The sequence below is a fragment of the Salmo salar genome, chromosome 03 (genome assembly GCF_965601325.2).
Source record: "Salmo salar chromosome 03, fSalSal1, whole genome shotgun sequence".
NCBI lineage: Eukaryota > Metazoa > Chordata > Actinopteri > Salmoniformes > Salmonidae > Salmo > Salmo salar.
Window position 1 is genome coordinate 27214920 of NC_138293.1, and position 19413 is coordinate 27234332.

The following is a 19413-nucleotide window of genomic DNA, read 5'->3' on the forward strand; positions in this document are numbered from 1 at the left end:
TGTTGGCAGTTTACAAGTTTATGTTATGGAGTCTCATCAAAGATAACATCTAATGATCAAAGCCAATGATGCTTGTCTGTGTGAATAACAATGTTGCCGGAACAGCTTATGCTGTGTTACATCCTAGGGCTAGGGGGACTGGCGATATGTAATCAGGGAAATGTTCTTTTTAGACCTTGGGCAAAGCTGGGGCTTATCTCAAATTGTACTCATGGCTCCTTCTTCAGAACAAAGGGCTGTGGAGTACGGCTGAAGAAGCTATTTCATAATTTAGCTGTGGTATCTCTGTCTGCACCACTGTACTGTAGCTGGCCGAATTAGCGTGAAGGAATTCAAGTGTCAGTGCGTCTAACTATCACTTCAGGATTTCTGATTGCACAACTGTCTCGGTGTGAACCCTGTGTCATCTGAACTGAAAATTCAATTGAATTAACTTTTTTAAATGTAAAAATAGACAGTGTATTGTTTCATGAGACATCTCTAATACATCCTAATGAAATGACCCTTTCTGTTTGTTTGCTTTTGTCTTTTCCAGTGGACTACATCGGTGTGAAGGCTAACACACAGGGATTCCGATGCCTTCCAGACAACAATCTACGATGGGGAATTGAAGAGGGTGAGTAGGATTATTAATGGTTACTCAAGAGTTGGTTTTGGGTTAATTGAAATGTATACATGTGTACATTATATTGACTGTGGCCACTGGCGAGGTCAGGCCAGACTAAACACATTTTATCTTCACATGAATCCATTCAGCCAAACAACCCCTCAGCCACACACCAACTCAATCACAGATACGTACCGCAATTCTTCTATTTAGAGGGGAAGAGGGGTGATAAAGGATCATGACAGGGATCTATAAAGGCCTGAGGCAGAAATCAGAACAGACTTTCCAGTGGTAGCTGGAGGTATAAAGTAGCACCTCAAAATGCTGGTCACAGAAAGATGAGGCCAAAGGGACAGGCAGATGACTGACCTGGCAGTCAGAGCTGTCAGTTTGGCCCAGTGGAACACGGGGGAGTGAGAGACAACAGGCAGACAACAGGAACAAAGTGACACACAGAGGCTCTGCAGCAGCCTGGGACAGCCTGGTCAAAAGCAGTGCAGTAAATAGAGAATTGGGTGCCATTTGGGACACAGACAGGGTCTGGTAGCAGGGAGAGAGGCCAGTTAACCTCACACTGCACGTGTCTGGATGATAGTGTTCTTAGTTCTTTATATCACCACAACCAGTGCCATGAGAATACCAAGTATGATGTTATGTTTTGAAGGGAAAGCCTGCAGCTAAACAACAAATAGTAGCTGTTCATGAAATGGAGATCATGATGTCCCGGGATGGAGTAGTGTGGAGTAAAGAAACAAGCTTTTAGCTATGACACACTGAGCTGGTGAGGAAAGGAGTGGGGTAGAGAGGAGCCAGGAAGAGAAAGGGAGTAAGCCGTCTGATCAGAACCACAGCAGGGCAGCATTCTCAATTCAGTTTGAAGACTACAGTGGAGCGGACCCATAAGTGAACATCAGAGGGCTTTCACACTGTCTCATAATATTCACTGCCTCTTTTAACAGCTGCGCACACAACCGTAATTTTTATGTTGCCCTGCATTGACTATACCCCATGTGTTTTCACAGCTGACCCTTGTAATTTGATTGGCTGTGCCAAGTTAACAGTACACATTTGTGCCAGAATTCTGCCTAAGCGATTCCATCAACCGCTTTTGGGTCTGTGGTTAAAAAAATGAAAGTAAAAAACAAAAATCTTGCTTCCAGCATTTTCAGCTGTGATGTTTTTTTTTCTCCTAAGTGCACCAGAAGGTGAGACGTAGTGCAAAAGGCACTCACTTGGAATCTGTACTCCATTCGCCCCTGGCGAAAACACTGCTCATTAAATCTTAAGAGAAATTGTGTATTTATTTATTTTTTGTCTTTTAGTGGTGTTATTTCTGGGAGGGGTAGAGATCTGATGGTATAGTAGATAGTAGATGAGAAGGAAGCATGAACAACAATTATTATTGGATTATACACGTTAGAAATGTAAGGGTTTTGAGCTGGTAGTAATGTATTTATAGTAGAATTTGGTGTAGAAGCATGATGAGTGGAAGCATAAAATGAAACCCTGCCTATAACATATTCCAAAACTGTACTCAAGTACTGTAGCTTCACTGTATGGAAGCTAGGAAAGCAGTCCCAAGACATATGTTTGACATGTTGGTGACAGTACGTTACTGTAGGTGTCTGCCTGCTTTACAACTGCTGCTGCTCACTTGACATCAGCTCACTCTTTCATACTTAAGCAATAAGGCCCAGGGGGGTGTGGTATATGGCCAATACACCACGGCTAAGGGCTGTTCTTAAGCACGACACAACGCGGAGTGCCTGGACACAGCCCTTAGCTGTGGTGTACTGGCCATATATCACAAACCCCCGAGGTGCCTTACTGCTATTATAACCTGGTTACCAACAGAATTTGAGCAGTAAAAATAAGTGTTTTGTCATACGCATGGTATACCACGGCTGTCGGCCAATCAGCATTCAGGGCTCGAACCACCGAGTTTGTAATGGTAATTTTACCATGGCATTGTTGAATACTCGTTTCTGATTGGATTGAAGGGCATTCTAGAGTGTGTATTACCTCCCTATAACGCACTATAGTTCTTTTTTTTTTTTTTAAGGGGTGGATCAGTTTTAATATTGCAGATAGATTGTTGCTTCAATTGATGTAATTGTCTGCATCAGTTCCAATCCCGCATATATTTACCACTTTTTGGGTAAATATACATACACATATACATACACATACATATATATATGTATGTATGTATGTATGTATGTATGTGTGTGTGTGTGTAGTGTGTGTGTGTGTGTGTGTGTGTACACACACACACACACACATATATACAGTTGAAGTCGGAAGTTTACATACACCTTAGCCAAATACATTTAAACTCAGTTTTTCACAATTTCGCAAAATAATTTTGCACGCCCAATTTTTCAGTTTTTTATTTGTTAAAAAAGTTTGAAATATCCAATAAATTTCGTTCCACTTCATGATTGTGTCCCACTTGTTGTTGATTCTTCACAAAAAATTACAGTTTTATATCTTTATGTTTGAAGCCTGAAATGTGGCAAAAGGTCGAAAAGTTCAAGGGGGCCGAATACTTTCGCAAGACACTGTAATTCGTAAAAATCCAAATAACTTCACAGATCTTCATTGTAAAGGTGTTTAAACACTGTTTCCCATACTTTTGATTTTGACCCCACTGTTGACCCCACTGATTTTGACCCCACTGTTGACCCCACTGTTGACCCCACATTTGACCCCACTGTTTCCCATACTTTTGATTTTGACCCCCCCCCCCCCCCCCCCCCCCAACATAATCTTGTTATGTTGAGTAAACTAATAAACAATAACACTTAGGCTTCTGCCTTCAGTTTATACATATTATACACATTTTACAAGAGTTATATTTTGTTTGTTTTTAGTCCTTCCTCTATTTCCTTCCATCCAGTTTGATTTCTATTTGTAACTGTGCTATTTCATAATATTTCTGAACCTATATACATTTTACAGACCCTGTATGTTTTACATTGGTTATGTTGTTATTAGTCCCACCATTCAGCTCCCTTCAACCCCTCCCATCTATCTCTTAACACCATCCATTTTGAACCTTTCTATTCTCATAGCTTCTACAGATTGTAAATTAAAGATAAACATTTTTGCTAAAATAATTATATTATTGATTGATTGACGGTGACTTTTCAAATCACCCAGTATTGCTGTCTTCAGGATTAGTTCTAGGTAAATGTTGCAATTATTCAGCCATTCCTGGACCTGTGACCAAAAACGAGCTACATATGGACAGTACAAAAATAAATGATCAAATGACTCTGCCTCTTCGCAGCAAAATCTGCAGACCTGGGAAGATTGTATCCCCCATATATATAACATTCTATCGGTTGCAAGAATTTTGTATAATAATTTAAATTCTAAGTTTTGAATCCGGTGTCGTTTTGCGTATCAGTTCATACATAAACCATGTGCCATGGAATCAGTACATCGAAAATCTCTTCCCAACTATTTTGCAATTTATATGTCACAGCTGTCAGTTTTTTGGTCCTTAAATGGAGTTGGTATATGTTTTATTTATCACACTTTTCTTTAACCATTTATGTTCTTTAATACAGGGCCGACATACAAGTTCCTTACTTTTTCCCACTTCTACTTGCCTCGTCCATTTTTTGTGGTAATGCTGCAATTAGTTGGATGTAATTTTGAGTAGAGCAGACATTTCCATATGTCTGTGTTAGCTGCATGTGTGACATAACTCCACCAGTCCTATTTATGATATAATTTACAAAAATTACTTCATTTTTTTTATTTATCAAAAAATACGTTTTTTTTATCAGTTAGTATATTTGAGTTTAACCACTATTTGTTGTATTATTTGTTCCGTCTTTTTCAGGTGGATTAAACTGAAATTGCAACCAACTTTCTAAGGCTTGTTTAAAACTAACGACATTTTGGAGATTTCATTTTCATATAACCGAAAGTGAGGAGTTGTAATCTGAATTAAGGGAAAAAGGCCATTCTTGAACATGGGGTGAGACATTCTTACTAATTTACTAGAGAACCATTTCGGATTTAAGTACACTGCTCAAAAAAATAAAGGGAACACTAAAATAACACATCCTAGATCTGAATGAATGAAATAATCTTATTAAATACTTTTTTCTTTACATAGTTGAATGTGCTGACAACAAAATCACACAAAAATAATCAATGGAAATCCAATTTATCAACCCATGGTGGTCTGGATTTGGAGTCACACTCAAAATTAAAGTGGAAAACCACACTACAGGCTGATCCAACTTTGATGTAATGTCCTTAAAACAAGTCAAAATGAGGCTCAGTAGTGTGTGTGGGCTCCACGTGCCTGTATGACCTCCCTACAACGCCCGGGCATGCTCCTGATGAGGTGGCGGATGGTCTCCTGAGGGATCTCCTCCCAGACCTGGACTAAAGCATCCGCCAACTCCTGGACAGTCTGTGGTGCAACGTGGCGTTGGTGGATGGAGCGAGACATGATGTCCCAGATGTGCTCAATTGGATTCAGGTCTGGGGAACGGGTGGGCCAGTCCATAGCATCAATGCCTTCCTCTTGCAGGAACTGCTGACACACTCCAGCCACATGAGGTCTAGCATTGTCTTGCATTAGGAGGAACCCAGGGCCAACCGCACCAGTATATGGTCTCGCAAGGGGTCTGAGGATCTCATCTTGGTACCTAATGGCAGTCAGGCTACCTCAGGCGAGCACATGGAGGGCTGTGCGGCCCCCCAAAGAAATGCCACCCCACACCATGACTGACCCACCGCCAAACCGGGCATGCTGGAGGATGTTGCAGGCAGCAGAACGTTCTCCACGGCGTCTCCACACTCTGTCACATGAGCTCAGTGTGAACCTGCTTTCATCTGTGAAGAGCACAGGGCGCCAGTGGCGAATTTGCCAATCTTGGTGTTCTCTGGCAAATGCCAAACGTCCTGCACAGTGTTGGGCTGTAAGCACAACCCCCACCTGTGGACATCGGGCCCTCATACCACCCTCATGGAGTCTGTTTCTGACCATTTGAGCAGGCACATGCACATTTGTGGCCTGCTGGAGGTCATTTTGCAGGGCTCTGGCAGTGCTCTTCCTGCTCCTCCTTGCACAAAGGCGGAGGTAGCGGTCCTGCTGCTGGGTTGTTGCCCTCCTACGGCCTCCTCCACGTCTCCTGATGTACTGGCCTGTCTCCTGGTAACGCCTCCATGCTCTGGACACTACACTGACAGACACAGCAAACCTTCTTGCCACAGCTCGCATTGATGTGTCATCCTGGATGAGCTGCACTACCTGAGCCACTTGTGTGGGTTGTAGACTCCGTCTCATGCTACCACTAGAGTGAAAGCACCGCCAGCATTCAAAAGTGACCAAAACATCAGCCAGGAAGCATAGGAACTGAGAAGTGGTCTGTGGTCACCACCTGCAGAACCACTCCTTTATTGGGGGTGTCTTGCTAATTGCCTATAATTTCCACCTGTTGTCTAGTCCATTTGCACAACAGCATGTGACATTTATTGTCAATCAGTGTTGCTTCCTAAGTGGACAGTTTGATTTCACAGAAGTGTGATTGACTTGGAGTTACATTGTGTTGTTTAAGTGTTCCCTTTATTTTTTTGAGCAGTGTATAACTTTTGTATGACTGATGCCTTTAGTTAGAGGTCTAATGCTTTTAATATTTAATAATTTCTGTCATCTGAATTCATATTCGTTATATAAATAGGCCCTTTTTAATTTGTCTGGCTTGCCAATCCAAATAAAATTAAATATTTTTTGTTCATATAATTTAAAAAGCAGGTTACTAGGTGTAGGCAAAACCATAAGCAAATTGGTAAACTGTGATATGACTAAAGAGTTCATCAGGGTGATTTTTCCACAAATAGACCGGTATTTTCCTTTCCATGGTAGCAAGATCTTATCTATTTTTGCTATCTCTATAAAAACAAATTTGGAGTTAGATCATTTCTTTCTTTCGGGATTTGTATATCGAGTATATCCACATCCTCATCTGACCATTATATTGGTAAACTATACGGTAATGTAAAAGTTGAATTTTTTGTGGTCCAATACGAACACTTATCATAATTTGGTTTTAATCCAGAGTGGTTAGCAAAAGTATCCAGATCCTTTGAGGCTGTGGAGGGATTCTAATTGTGGTTTTAAAAGAACAAATAAATCATCAGCGTACAATGAGACCAATGTTTTTAAGCCATGGATTTCTAATCCATTAATATTATTATTGAATCTAATTTTAACAGTTAACATTTCATGGCAATAATAAGTAGCAATGCCGATAGTGGACAACCTTGTTTTACTCCTCTTGACAGTTTTAAACTTTCTGAGATGTAGCCATTATTTACTATTTTACATCTCGGGTTACCATACATATATTTAACCCATTTTATAAGAGATTCTCCAAAATTGAAATATTCTAGGAATTTATATATAAACTCCAGTCGTACTTTATCAAAAGCCTTTTCAAAATCAGCTATGCAAACCAGTCCTGGTTTCCCCGATATTTGTTAGTATTCTATTGTTTCCAGTACTTGTCTTATATTATCTCCAATGTATCGTTGATGTATAAAAACCTGTCTGATTAGGATTAATAATATCCGACAATACTTTTTTAATTCTATGCACTAAGCATTTTGCTAGAATTTTTGAGAGAGGCCTCCAATTTTTTAAATAGACTGGAACTTTATATTTCCAATTTGAATCCTGTTTCAGTAATAATGAAATCAGACCTTCTTGTTGAGTGTCTGACATTCTACCATTTATAGATGAGTGGTTAAAACATGCTTATAACGGTCCTCTGAGTATATCAAAAAAAGGTTTGGTATACCTCCAGTTGCATAGCATCCAGCCCTGGAGTTTTCCCGGTCTTTAATTGCGTGAAGAAGTTCCTCCTCTGTAATTTGGCCTTCACATGAGCCTTGCTGTACAGCTGTTAATTTTACATTATTAATAGAAAAAAATCTATACAATTAGCTTCAGTTAGTGGAGATGGAGGAGACTGAAACAAAAACATGTGCTTAAAGTACTTTACTTCCTCTTTCAAAATATTATTTGGTGAATCATGGGTGACTCCAACATTTGTAACAAGTTTCAGTAAATTATTTTTGGTAGCATTTCTATGTTGAAGATTAAAGAATAATTTGGTGCATAGTTCGCTTTATTTTTTATGATATATTGCACTTGATCTTTCTTGAAAAAGTTCCTCCATTTTTATTTTTTTTCCCTCTTTTTTCCTCTAACTTATTCTGAGCCTCTATTGTACTGTTTTTATTGCTATCTATGTGGACTGTTAATCCTTCCATTTCCTTAGATGAGTACTGAATTGCATGGGCACATTTAAGTGTCCCATACAATAAGGGGATCTGCTGTACCTATGTTATTGCGGAAAAAGTCAGTTATCTGTCCTAGTTATAAACAAGTTATCATCCAGTAGGCTTGATTAAATTTCCAATATCCTCGCCCCTCATGGAAATTCTATAGTTAATTCTTACATGTTCAATGTTTGAGCTGCTTTTGTAAGCAAAAGTCAAATGGTAAACATTGTTAAATTAAATGTTCTTAGTTGCAAGCTAGGACTGATGGTTTGGTTAGCTAAACTAGCAAGAGTTTTTTTTGTTACCAAGGCAACTACTGTTCTATCTAGTAAGCTTGCTAGCTACTTCAGTGGATGGTGAACACATTTCTTCTAGCGGTAAATTTGTGAAATTATAGCCATGGAATCATAGGGATAATCAACTCGAGGCTCTATGCGTTCTCTGGAAAATAATCCATGTAAGGTTAGTTCCACTCCACTAGCGCATCGTGGAGCACACCTTCCACGTCGTTCATTATTTTCCAAAGAACGCATAGCCCTTCTTTGATTATTCCTTACATATTATATAGTTGAAGACCAGTGGTGGTCGGTTCTATTTAAAATGAGGGAGGACAATTTATTTTTTCATGCGCATGGCCTTATTTCTATTACACAATATTGGATGACTGTCATTCATATTCCAATCACCCAGTAATGTCGATAGGTTTAGGCTACTACATGATACTCACATTTTCCCTATACCCATCATGAGGTTGCTACAACCTAGCCTATGAATTAATGCTTACAACGTAGGTGCACAGGTCAAGAGAAAAAATTGAGGTGACAGTGACACATGGACAGACAGTGACACATTCAATACCGCCTTGCACACTCTTGCCTGCATCTAGCTGATCTAGGGTGTAATCATTAGTCCAACAGTTGCAAACGAGAGTTTCTATTGGACAATCTCCGGAATGTTTATCCCCGTTTCGTTACATTTGCTTCTGTTTAAGAAACGTTTTTCAACAAAATCAGGGGGAATGAATACACCCCAGTTCACTTTCATAGCAGCCATGTTGTATTCCTTCTTGCATCTATGCGCTTTTCTCCTCACATTTTCCCTTCGTTTGTAGACTTCAATGCACAACACATCAGCAGTATCTGACCATGCGAAAAAACCTTTCCAAGCCAAAACATATCATAACCGCTACACACAGCTTACATCTTTGTCACCATATTAGCTAAAGTAATGTCATTGTCAACATAGCTAATAGAATTCACGTGTTAGTAAACCCTCAACAATCATGCAGTAACGTTAGTGTATAGTCAGTAAGCAGTTTAGCATTTACACCCCTTGCACAGTCTTTCACAAAAATGTATTACATTTGATGTACACAACCTAATCAACATTTTCAAAGTGAAAGAAAAATTATAGAACATTGTCCAATTGAATTAAAAGTTAAAAGGGAAGATGTCTTGATTGCATATGTCTTCCCACCCAAGAGTTAATACTTAGTAGAAGCATATTTGGCAGCCATTACAGCTGTGAGTCATTTTTAATTAATAAGATTCTACAAACTTTGTTCAACTCTTAGGGCAACATATACTAAACCAAAATATTAATGCAACATGCAACAATTTCAAAGATTTTACTGAGTTACAGTTCATATAAGGAAATCAGTCAATTTAAATACATTTTTTACGCCCTTATCTAGGGATTTCACATGACTGGGAATCCAGATATGCATCTATTGGTCACAGATACCTTAAAAATAATGGGCCTGACAATGGACCTCGTCACGGTATCTTTGTGCATTCAAATTGCTATCAATAAAATGCAATTGTGTTCATTGTCCATAGCTTATGCTTGCCCATACCATAACTCCACTGCCACCATGAGGCACTCTGTTCACAACGTTTACATCAGCAAACCGCTTGCCCACACGACGGGCGGTTGGACATACTGCCAAATTCTCTAAAAATTATGTTGGAGGTGGTTTATGGTAGAGAAATGAACATAAAATTCTCTGGCAACAGCTCTGGGGGACATTCCTGCAGTCATCTTGCCAATTGCACACTCCCTCAACTTGAGACATCTATGGCATTGTTGTGTGACAAAACCACAGCATGGATCCATAATAAATACAAATACCCGATAATGTCAGTGGAATTATGTTTTTAGAAATGTTTACAAATTAATTTTAAAATGAAAAGCTGAAATGTCTTGCGTCAATAAGTATTCAACCCCTTTGTTATGGCAAGCCTAAATGAGTTCAGGTGTAAAAATCTCCCTAACAAGTCGCATAATAAGTTGCATGGACTCACTCTGTGTGCAGTAATAGTGTTTAACATGATTTTTGAATGACTATCTGTAAGGTCCCTCAGTCGAGCAGTGAATTTTAAACACAGATTCAACCACAAAGACCAGGGAGGTTTTCCAATGCCGCGCAAAGAAGGCCACCTATTGGTAGATGGGTAAAAATAAAAAAATAAGACATTGAATATCCCTTTGAGTATGGTGAAGTTATTAATTATGCTTTGGATTGTGTATCAATACACACAGTCACTACAAAGATACAGGCAACCTTCCTAACTCCGATAGGAAGGAAACCGCTCAGGGATTTCACCATGAGGTCAATGGTGACTTTAAAACAGTTCCAGAGTTTAATGGCTGTAAAATGAGAGAACTGAGGATAGATAAAAAATATTGTAGTTACTCAACAATACTAACCAAAGTGAAAAAAAGGAAGTCTTTACAGAATACAAATATTCCATAATATGCATCCTGTTTGCAACAAAGCACTAATGTAAAACTGCAAAAAAAATGTGTCAAAGGTATTAACTTTATGTTATGTTATTATTAACAAAGCGTTATGTTTGGGGCAAATTCAACACAACACATCACTGAGTACCACTAAACCTAATCCGAATGAGAGTTGTCTATTAATCAGCTACCAAAAAGTAAGCTTACATTCATCGTAAATATTCAAATTTAATATTTCTGCCTGTTGTATATTTCTGCCCCCCCCCCCCCCCCCCACCCCCCAGGCATTATTCTGCACTTTTGGAGCTTATGTGTGTCACAATATCTATTCATTGAACCACTTTTGCAGTTAAATATTTTTAAACAACCATCCATTTCATTGGAGAAATTAGAGATGTGGAAAAACATGTTTATTTTGTTCTTACTCGGGTAGGCGCATCTCAAGTTTGGAGGCCTTGCAACTAGCTTACTAACACAATACTTGAAAATGCATACGACAACAACATTGCATTCACTCTACATTACTGGTCTATATGACAAAGTGAAAAGAAGGAAGCCTGTGTTAAAAAATATCCACTCCAAATCATCCATTACTTTTGCAACAAGGCCGTTAAGTAATACTGCAAGACAACACCGCAAATAAATGACCTTTTTGGCCTAAATTTACAACTACAGGCTTGGATCAAATCCAATCCAATACAATACAATTAATACAGAGTTAAACCCTCTGTATTTTCAAGTGTTGTGGTGGCTGCATCATGTTATGGGTATTTTTGTCACCTGTAGGGACTGGGGAGTTTGTTAGGATCAAAATAAATATGAAAGCAGCAAACCGCAGGTTAACACTTAGAGGAAAACCCGCCTCAGTCTTTTGAAACCCTAACCCTGGGATAGAGTTTTTTATTTTTCAGCGGGACTGTTACACAATTTGTAATGCCAAAGGCACATCAGAATGGTTTTCCAAGAGGTGTTGAGTGGTCCAGTCTCAGTCCTGACTTAAATTTCCTTATAAAAGGTTTGATTATTTCTGTCCATCAATGATTCCCAAACAAATTTACTGAGCTTGGATAAATGTACTGAGCTTGACAAAAACAATGGATAAATGTTGACCTAAGAGTTTCGCAAAGTTAGTCTTATTCTAAATTATTCACAGCTGTAATGGCTGCCAAAGGGGTTTCCATTAATGCTGAGGTGTGAAGACATATGCAATAATCTAGACATTTTTCTTTCACTTTGAAAATCTAGAGTAGGTTGTGTAGATCTGCAGGGAAAAAATTGAATGTATTCCCTTTTTAGATTTGAATTTTCAAGGCAGAAAAATGTGAAGATTTTTTTTATTACATTAATTACTACAGTGTATATATTACAGTTTTATTTTACTAGAGTAATTGTACTATAGTTAACTGTAAATATGACAGTATACTACAGTAAGTACGACAGTAAAGTTTGCAAAAACACTACATATTCACTGTATTGTTTTTACTATTTATACCATAGTGTAGTATTTTTTTCATGTGGGTAGCAACTATTAAGAGAGTCATGCAATGTGATGTGTGTCTTCTGTACATGTTTGGACCTTCTCCTTTGATCAACACAGATGAATGCCTATCCACCTGTGACTGGGACTGGATGCGCATGCTCTAATTCCACTGTCACTCACTGGAGATAAGCAGGAAGACAAAGCTTGCGTCCCAAATGGCACCCAAGCGGATTCCCATCCTTGGGTATTTACCAAATGGCAACCTATTCTTTACGTAGTGCACTACTTTTGTAAGGAATAGGGTGCCATTTGGTAAACAGCCAAAGATGGGAATCAGCTACCCAGGGAGGGTACTGTACCTCATCTCACAGCTGTGGTGTGAAAGCCAAAGCTCTGGTGTGAAAGCCAATGAGGTTGCTCAGAGCTGTCTGGCACTGCAGTTAATAAGTGGTGAAGTGTGGAACAATCAGCTCTGTGGGATCATCCATCCAGCTGAAAGGCTTTTCTGCATCTCAAATGACACCATATTCCCTATAAAGTGCACTACCTTTCACCAGAGCCCTATGGTGCCATTTGGGATAAGGTGCCATTTGGGATGCGCAGCCTCCGTGTATGGGAGGATGATGATGCAGTCGGAATGGATCCAGCTGTCACAGTAGGTGGTAGCTGATTCTTCAATGGAAAGGATTAACTAAATATAGGTATTTGTGCATTTCAGATATATTCATGAATGAGATATACACTATGTATACAAAAGTATGTGGACATTCAAATTGGTGGATTCGGCTATTTTAGCCACACCCATTGCTAACAGGTGTATAGAATGGAGCACACCGCCATGCAATCTCCATAGACAAACATTGGCAGTAGAATGGCCTTACAGAAGAGCTCAGTGATTTTCAAGGTGGCACCGTCATTGGATGCCATCTTTCCAACAAGTCAGTTCATTAAATATCTGCCCTGCTAGAGCTACCCCGGTCAACTGTAAGTGCTGTTATTGTGAAGTGTTATTGTTATTGTGAAGTATGAGCAACAACGGCTCAGCTGCGAAGTGGTAGGCCGCACAAGCTCACAGAACGGGAGCACCGAGTGTTGTAGCGCATAAAAATTGACTGTCCTCGGTTGCAACACTCACTAGTTCGAAACTGCCTGTGGAAGCAACGTCAACACAAGAACTGTTGTCGGGAGCTTCATGAAAGGGGTTTCCATGGCTGAGCAGCCACACACAAGCCTAAGATCACTAAGTGTCGGCTGGAGTGGTGTAAAGCTTACCGCCTTTGGACTCTGGAGCAGTGGAAATGCGTTCTCTGGAGTGATGAATCACACTTCCTCATTTGGCCAATGGACGAATCTGGGTTTGGCGGATACCAGGAGAATGTTACCTGCCCCAATGCATAGTGCCAAATGTAAAGTTTGGTGGAGGAAGAATAATGGTCTGGGGCTGTTTTTCATGGTTCGGGCTAGGCACCTTAGTTCCAGTGAAGGGAAATCTTAATGCTACAGTATTCAATGACATTGTGGCAACAGTTTGGGGAAAGGCACTTTCCTGTTTCAGCATGACAATGCCCCAGTGCACAAAGCAAGGTCCATACAGAAATAATTTGTTGAGATCGGTGTGGAAGAACTTGACTGGCTTGCAGAGACCCCTGACCTCAACCCCATCGAACACCTTTGGGATGAATTGGAACGCCGAATGCAAGCCAGGCCTAATCTCCCAACATCAGTGCCCGACCTCACTAATGCTCTTGTGGCTGAATGGAAGCAAGTCCCTGCAGCAATGTTCAAATCAAATAAAAATATATTTGTCACATGCGCCGAATACAACAGGTGTAGACCTTACAGTGAAATGCTTACTTACAAGCCCTTAACTAACAATGCAGTTTTAAGGAAATACCTTTAAAAAAGTAAGAGATAATAATAACAAATAATTAAAGAGCAGCAGTAAATAACAATACAGGGGGTGCTGGTACAGATTAAATGTGCGGGGGCACCGGTGTCGAGGTAATTGAGGTGATATGTACATGTAGGTAGAGTTATTAAAGTGACTATGCATAGATAATAACAGAGAGTACCATCAGTGTAGAATTGGGGGGGGGGGGGGGGGTGGCAATGCAAATAGTCTGGGTAGCCATTTGATTAGATGTTCAGGTGTCTTATGGCTTGGGAGTAGAAGCTGTTTAGAAGCCTCTTGGACCTAGACTTGGCACTCCGGTCCTGCTTGCCATGCGGTAGCAGAGATAACAGTGTATGACTAGGGTGGCTGGAGTCTTTGACCATTTTTAGGGCCTTCCTCTGACACCACCTGGTATAGAGGTCCTGGATGGCAGGAAGCTAGGCCCTGGTGATGTACTGGGCCGTACGCACTACCCTCTGTAGTGCCTTGCGGTTGGAAAACGAGCAGTTGCCATACCAGGCAGTGATGCAATCCATCAGGATGCTCTCGATGGTGCAGCTGTAAAACCTTTTGAGGATCTAAGGACCCATGCCAAGGGGGAATAGGGGGAGGGGGAATAGGTTTTGTTGTGCCCTCTTCACGACTGTCTTGGTGTGCTTGGACCATGTTAGTTTGTTGGTGATGTTGACACCAAGGAACTTGAGGCTCTCAACCTTCTCCACTGTTCCAACATCTAGTGGAAAGCCTTCCCAGAAGAGGGGAAACTGTTATAGCAGCAAAGAGTGATCAACTCAATATTAATGCCCATGATATTAAAATGAGATGTTTGCCAAGCAGGTGTCTACATACAGTGGTATTCATACAAAGTATTAACCCCCCTTCACATTTTTCTGCTGCCACCATCATGCTTCACTGTGGGGATGGTGTTCTCGGTATGATGAGAGGTGTTGGGTTTGCGCCAGACATAGCTTTTTGGCCATCAAGGAAAACACTAACTTTTTGTCTCATCTGACCAGAGTACCTTCTTCCATATGTTTGGGGAGTCTCCCACATGCCTTTTGGCGAACACCAAACTTGTTTGCTTATTTTTTTCTTTAAGCAATGTTTTTTTTCTGGCAAATCCTCCATAAAGCCCAGCTCTGTGGAGTGTATGGCTTAGTGGTCCTATGGACAGATACTCCAATCTCCGGTGTGGAGCTTTGCAGCTCCTTCAGGGTTATCTTTGGTCTCTTTGTTGCCTCTCTGATTAATGCTCTTCTTGCCTGGTCCGTGAGTTTTGGTGGGCGGCCCTCTCTTGGCAGGTTTGTTGTGGTACCATATTCTTTCCATTTTTTAATAATGGATTTAATGGTGCTCCGTGGGATGTTCAAAGTTTCGGATCTTTTTTATAGCCCAACCCTGATCTGTACTTCTCCACAACTTTGTCCCTGACCTGTTTGGAGAGCTCCTTGGTCTTCATGGTGCCGCTTGCTTAGTGGTGCCCCTTGCTTAGTGGTGTGGCAGACTCTGGGGCCTTTCATAACAGGTGTGTGTGTATATATATATATATATATATATATATATGTGTGTATGTATGTGTGTGTATATAATATATATACTGAGTTCATGTGACACTTAAATAAAGTCCAGTTGTGTCCAATCTAACTAATTATGTGACTTCTGAAGGTAATTTGTTGCACCAGATCTTATTTAGGGACTTCATAGCAAAGGGGGTGAATACATATGCACACACCACTTTTCCGTTTTTAATTTTTTAGAATTTTTTGAAACAAGCTATTTTTTAAATTTCACTTCACCAATTTGGACTGTTTTGTGTATGTCCATTACATGAAATCCCCCCCAAAAATCTATTTCAATTACAGGTTGTAATGCAACAAAATAGAAAAAATGCCAAGTTGGATGAATACTTTTGCAAGGCACTGTACTTTTGGTCATGTAGTATATTATCCATGCATGAATCTGTTCCAAATATCAGTCTCTTGAAAAGCTGCATTGGTTTTCTTTATGGAGAGGACAGCAGTTGTGAACTGCTGTGATAATGTAGAGTGTGTTAATTTTGGGTTTATTTTGCAATCCATTCTTCTGTGTGTGTAAAAATAATACAAATATATGAAAAATTAAAGGGCAAAAGGATGTGTTCAATATCAGAGAGATTACATTGCATGTCAACAGACTGCTGCTAAACAGAGTCCATTCTACAGAGCTGCACAGTATTTTGGAAATGGATTAATCCAAAGCCTGAGCGAGTAGATAGATGCAGAGCAAAAGAAACATGTGACATAGTCGGTAGTGCTGTGTTACAGAGACACCATGGTTCATTCCTAACATGGATTCATGGAAGCCAGGTTTCTCTGCAGTGGGGAGATAGGGATGTTTAGAGCCCCCTGCAGTGCACTGAACAGGAGGATAGGGCTGGAGGAGTGGGTTGTTGTAGATCTACAGGGAACAAACGGGCCATTTGATGAATAAATGTTTCCCGTAGGTAGTGTATGTAATTAAGATCTGACTCAGACTTTTAGGGTTGAGGAGAGGAGTATTTGTGTGTGTGTGTGTGAGAGACAGAGAGTTTAAATCAAGCCAGATTAATTCAGACTATGAAGACTCTAAACCCCCCCCCCCCCCTTGTAAAATATAGGCATTTCCAAAAAGGACAGTGACATGTATAGACTGTGTATATTATGTTGGTTGTTGTCTGCTATCTTGGCTATATAGCCGGAGGATATGTTAATGATGTGTTGACCATTTCAAAATTAAAACATGGTTGGGTGCACTGTACAATTAGCTGTGGTACATTCGTCATAAAGTTACTTTTTTAGAATGTTCTGTGTATTGTCACGACTAATGGTTTTTCTGTTAGTTTTTACCAAGTGCAGTTATGACTCAGCTCTTAGAGTAAAATAGATTCTTCTCAATATGATTTCACAGTCTTGAAGAAATGTATTTATTGAGAACAAATTATGGACCAAGGAAATCTTGTATGTCTTCAATTTGTTATTGAATTTAAATGCTGTTTTTTTGTTTCTCTGCTTCTAGTGTTTGTGCTCTTTCAGGAAATGTAAATCAAGGCAGATAGCTAGCATATTTTCCAAGTGAATATGTTAGCACTACAGGCCTTTGATATTTGCTTGCTCTTTGTTTGGTGAGGAGGGAAAGTACGGAAGCACATTAATGACAGTGCATGCCTCTAGGACGTGTTTTCATGTGGAACACAAATGGTGGATCTTTCTCTCTCTCTCTCTTGGAATTTAGCCAGAACTATTTTACAACCTAAATAGCTCTATGTTTCTAAGGGTGTTGGTTGTTAGGAATCAAAGCTTGTTGTTTGAAATATGATGGAATTTGATTTTCCTCTCTTGAAAGTAATACTGATTATCATAAGTGGATTATGTATGCAGTTGATGGAGTTGTCACCTATATATTATGAATGTCCTGATGCTGTATTTTAATTTGCTTTCCAATCCATATCCTTCATCTGCAGTGTGGTAATGCATGGTGATTTATTTTAATTGCAAATGGTAGCGACAATATGTTTTAATCTATAGATCAAAATCCTATAGGAGCATCCTATTGGGGTGACATCAGTGACTCTCGCTATAGGCTCAGCCAGCCAGAATTCTGTTCCATTGCCAGAAATGGGAATTAAAACTGCTGTTTGCATTCACATTGTTGCTCCGCAGACAATTAACTATTCTACATGTGACAGAGGGATTACATATAGAATACCATTAAAATATAGTTTACAGCCAGTTCACTGGTGGGTCCATACAATGTCCATATACGCAGACATGTATTTGTGTGTTCAATCTTTACATAAAACATATTTGGTCCAGATGCTCATCTTTGCATTTTGAACAGAATGGCAGAGAAAAGCGTGTTGGAGCTTGCTATTTTCTGTGTGAAAGAGAAAGGAGTCTGAGCCCACGCTCTGTGCAGGCTGGGCTGAATCATAAGAGTGAGTGGGCGGGAAACGCATTTCTTTCCTCAGAAAGACAGAGATTCTGCTCTGACGTATATCCCTGGCGCACTGGAGAACACAGCCTCCAGCAGGTTTTCTCTGACATTTATTTTTCTCGGACTTTCTAATTTTAATGTGACTGTATGTATTATGGGTGTCTGTACTCTTAACAGGATGACGTCATCGTTGACCTATGACAGCAGACAGGAAATGTATATGCATACATTGCAAACACCCTTTTTATAGAAATATGCAACCTCCATACAGTACCAAACCATTTCCTTTCACACTAATATGGATGCTAGGCTGGACAAAGCTGTAAATATTGATTGATGGCCTGCAACAGATAACAATACAGTCTCTCGCCATCAGCCTATGAACTCAAGCTGACCTGTTCAGACTTGCAGTGTACAGGTCATATACTGTAATGGGATAGAGGAGGGTGTAAGACAGTGGGGTGTGTACACGTGGGACCTGTACGCCCTGGATTTCATCATAGAGGCTGATGAATGAAGGAGGTCAGTGTGCAGAAGACACGTGATACAAATCCAGAGAGCACTTGAGCAGTGTCCTCATGCTGTTGTCTGCTTTGATTTATGGAGCTGCCATCAGAGTGTCTCCTTCCACTGTCAGCTGGGTGATCATCAGTACTCTGCCTCCTGAACACATGTGAGGGCCCATCCCAACTAGTGTTTGTGTAGAAAAATCCCAAATGCTTGTTTTTACAGATAATAAAATTTCTGATTCAGAGCTCCAAAATGAAATGTCATACACTGTGATTGGAGGACACGTGGGACAGTTATGCTGCTTTAAAAATGTTTAAACTTGTTATCCCACTTAGGAGACAAGAAATATTTTGATGAGTGCTTGAGAGCTCTTTGTTTATGCCCATTCAACATCGTTCACACCCTCTTAAGCCATAGGCCCACCCATCTCTTTAAGATTTCACATGTAAACACATGGCCAACCATCAGCATGGTCAACCCCGCCATTATCTCATCCAATCATGGCTAGCCAGGAAGGATCCTGTCTTTTTCCCTATATAGCACAGTGCTTTCTCCTTGTCTAAACTAGGCTCCTAATTTAAAATTGTATTCATATTTAAAGGATCCCATCAAATTTTGTCTTTAATGCAAATGACAATTCACATGTTCAAGAAGGCATATCTGCACACAAAAACATATATGTTTTAAAGGCCCTACTGTGAAGTAGGAACTAGCGTCATCCACCCACGTTGGGCTGGCGTGTCACAAATAGCATTGCCTCCTCTGGTATGTCCTTACAGTAACATGGATCTGCTGATTGGATAGCAGTGAGTGCACTATACTATACCTAGGTTCAGGATAACAACTAACTATAACAACCATGGCACTACACTACAGTTCCTAGATAGATCACCTTACTGTGTGTTGCAAAGGTGT

General features: G+C 40.1%; 1 protein-coding gene across 4 annotated transcripts in view; it reads left to right on the forward strand.

The window, feature by feature from the left end:
• Positions 1-19413, forward strand: part of LOC106599337 (disks large-associated protein 1) — a 137714-nt gene that overhangs the window by 48821 nt on the left and 69480 nt on the right. For all 4 annotated transcript variants that reach the window (XM_014190522.3, XM_082973388.1, XM_082973390.1 and 1 more), the window contains exon 2: positions 536-616. The gene's annotated coding sequence lies outside the window, so the exon portion shown is untranslated. The remainder of the gene's footprint in view (positions 1-535; positions 617-19413) is intronic.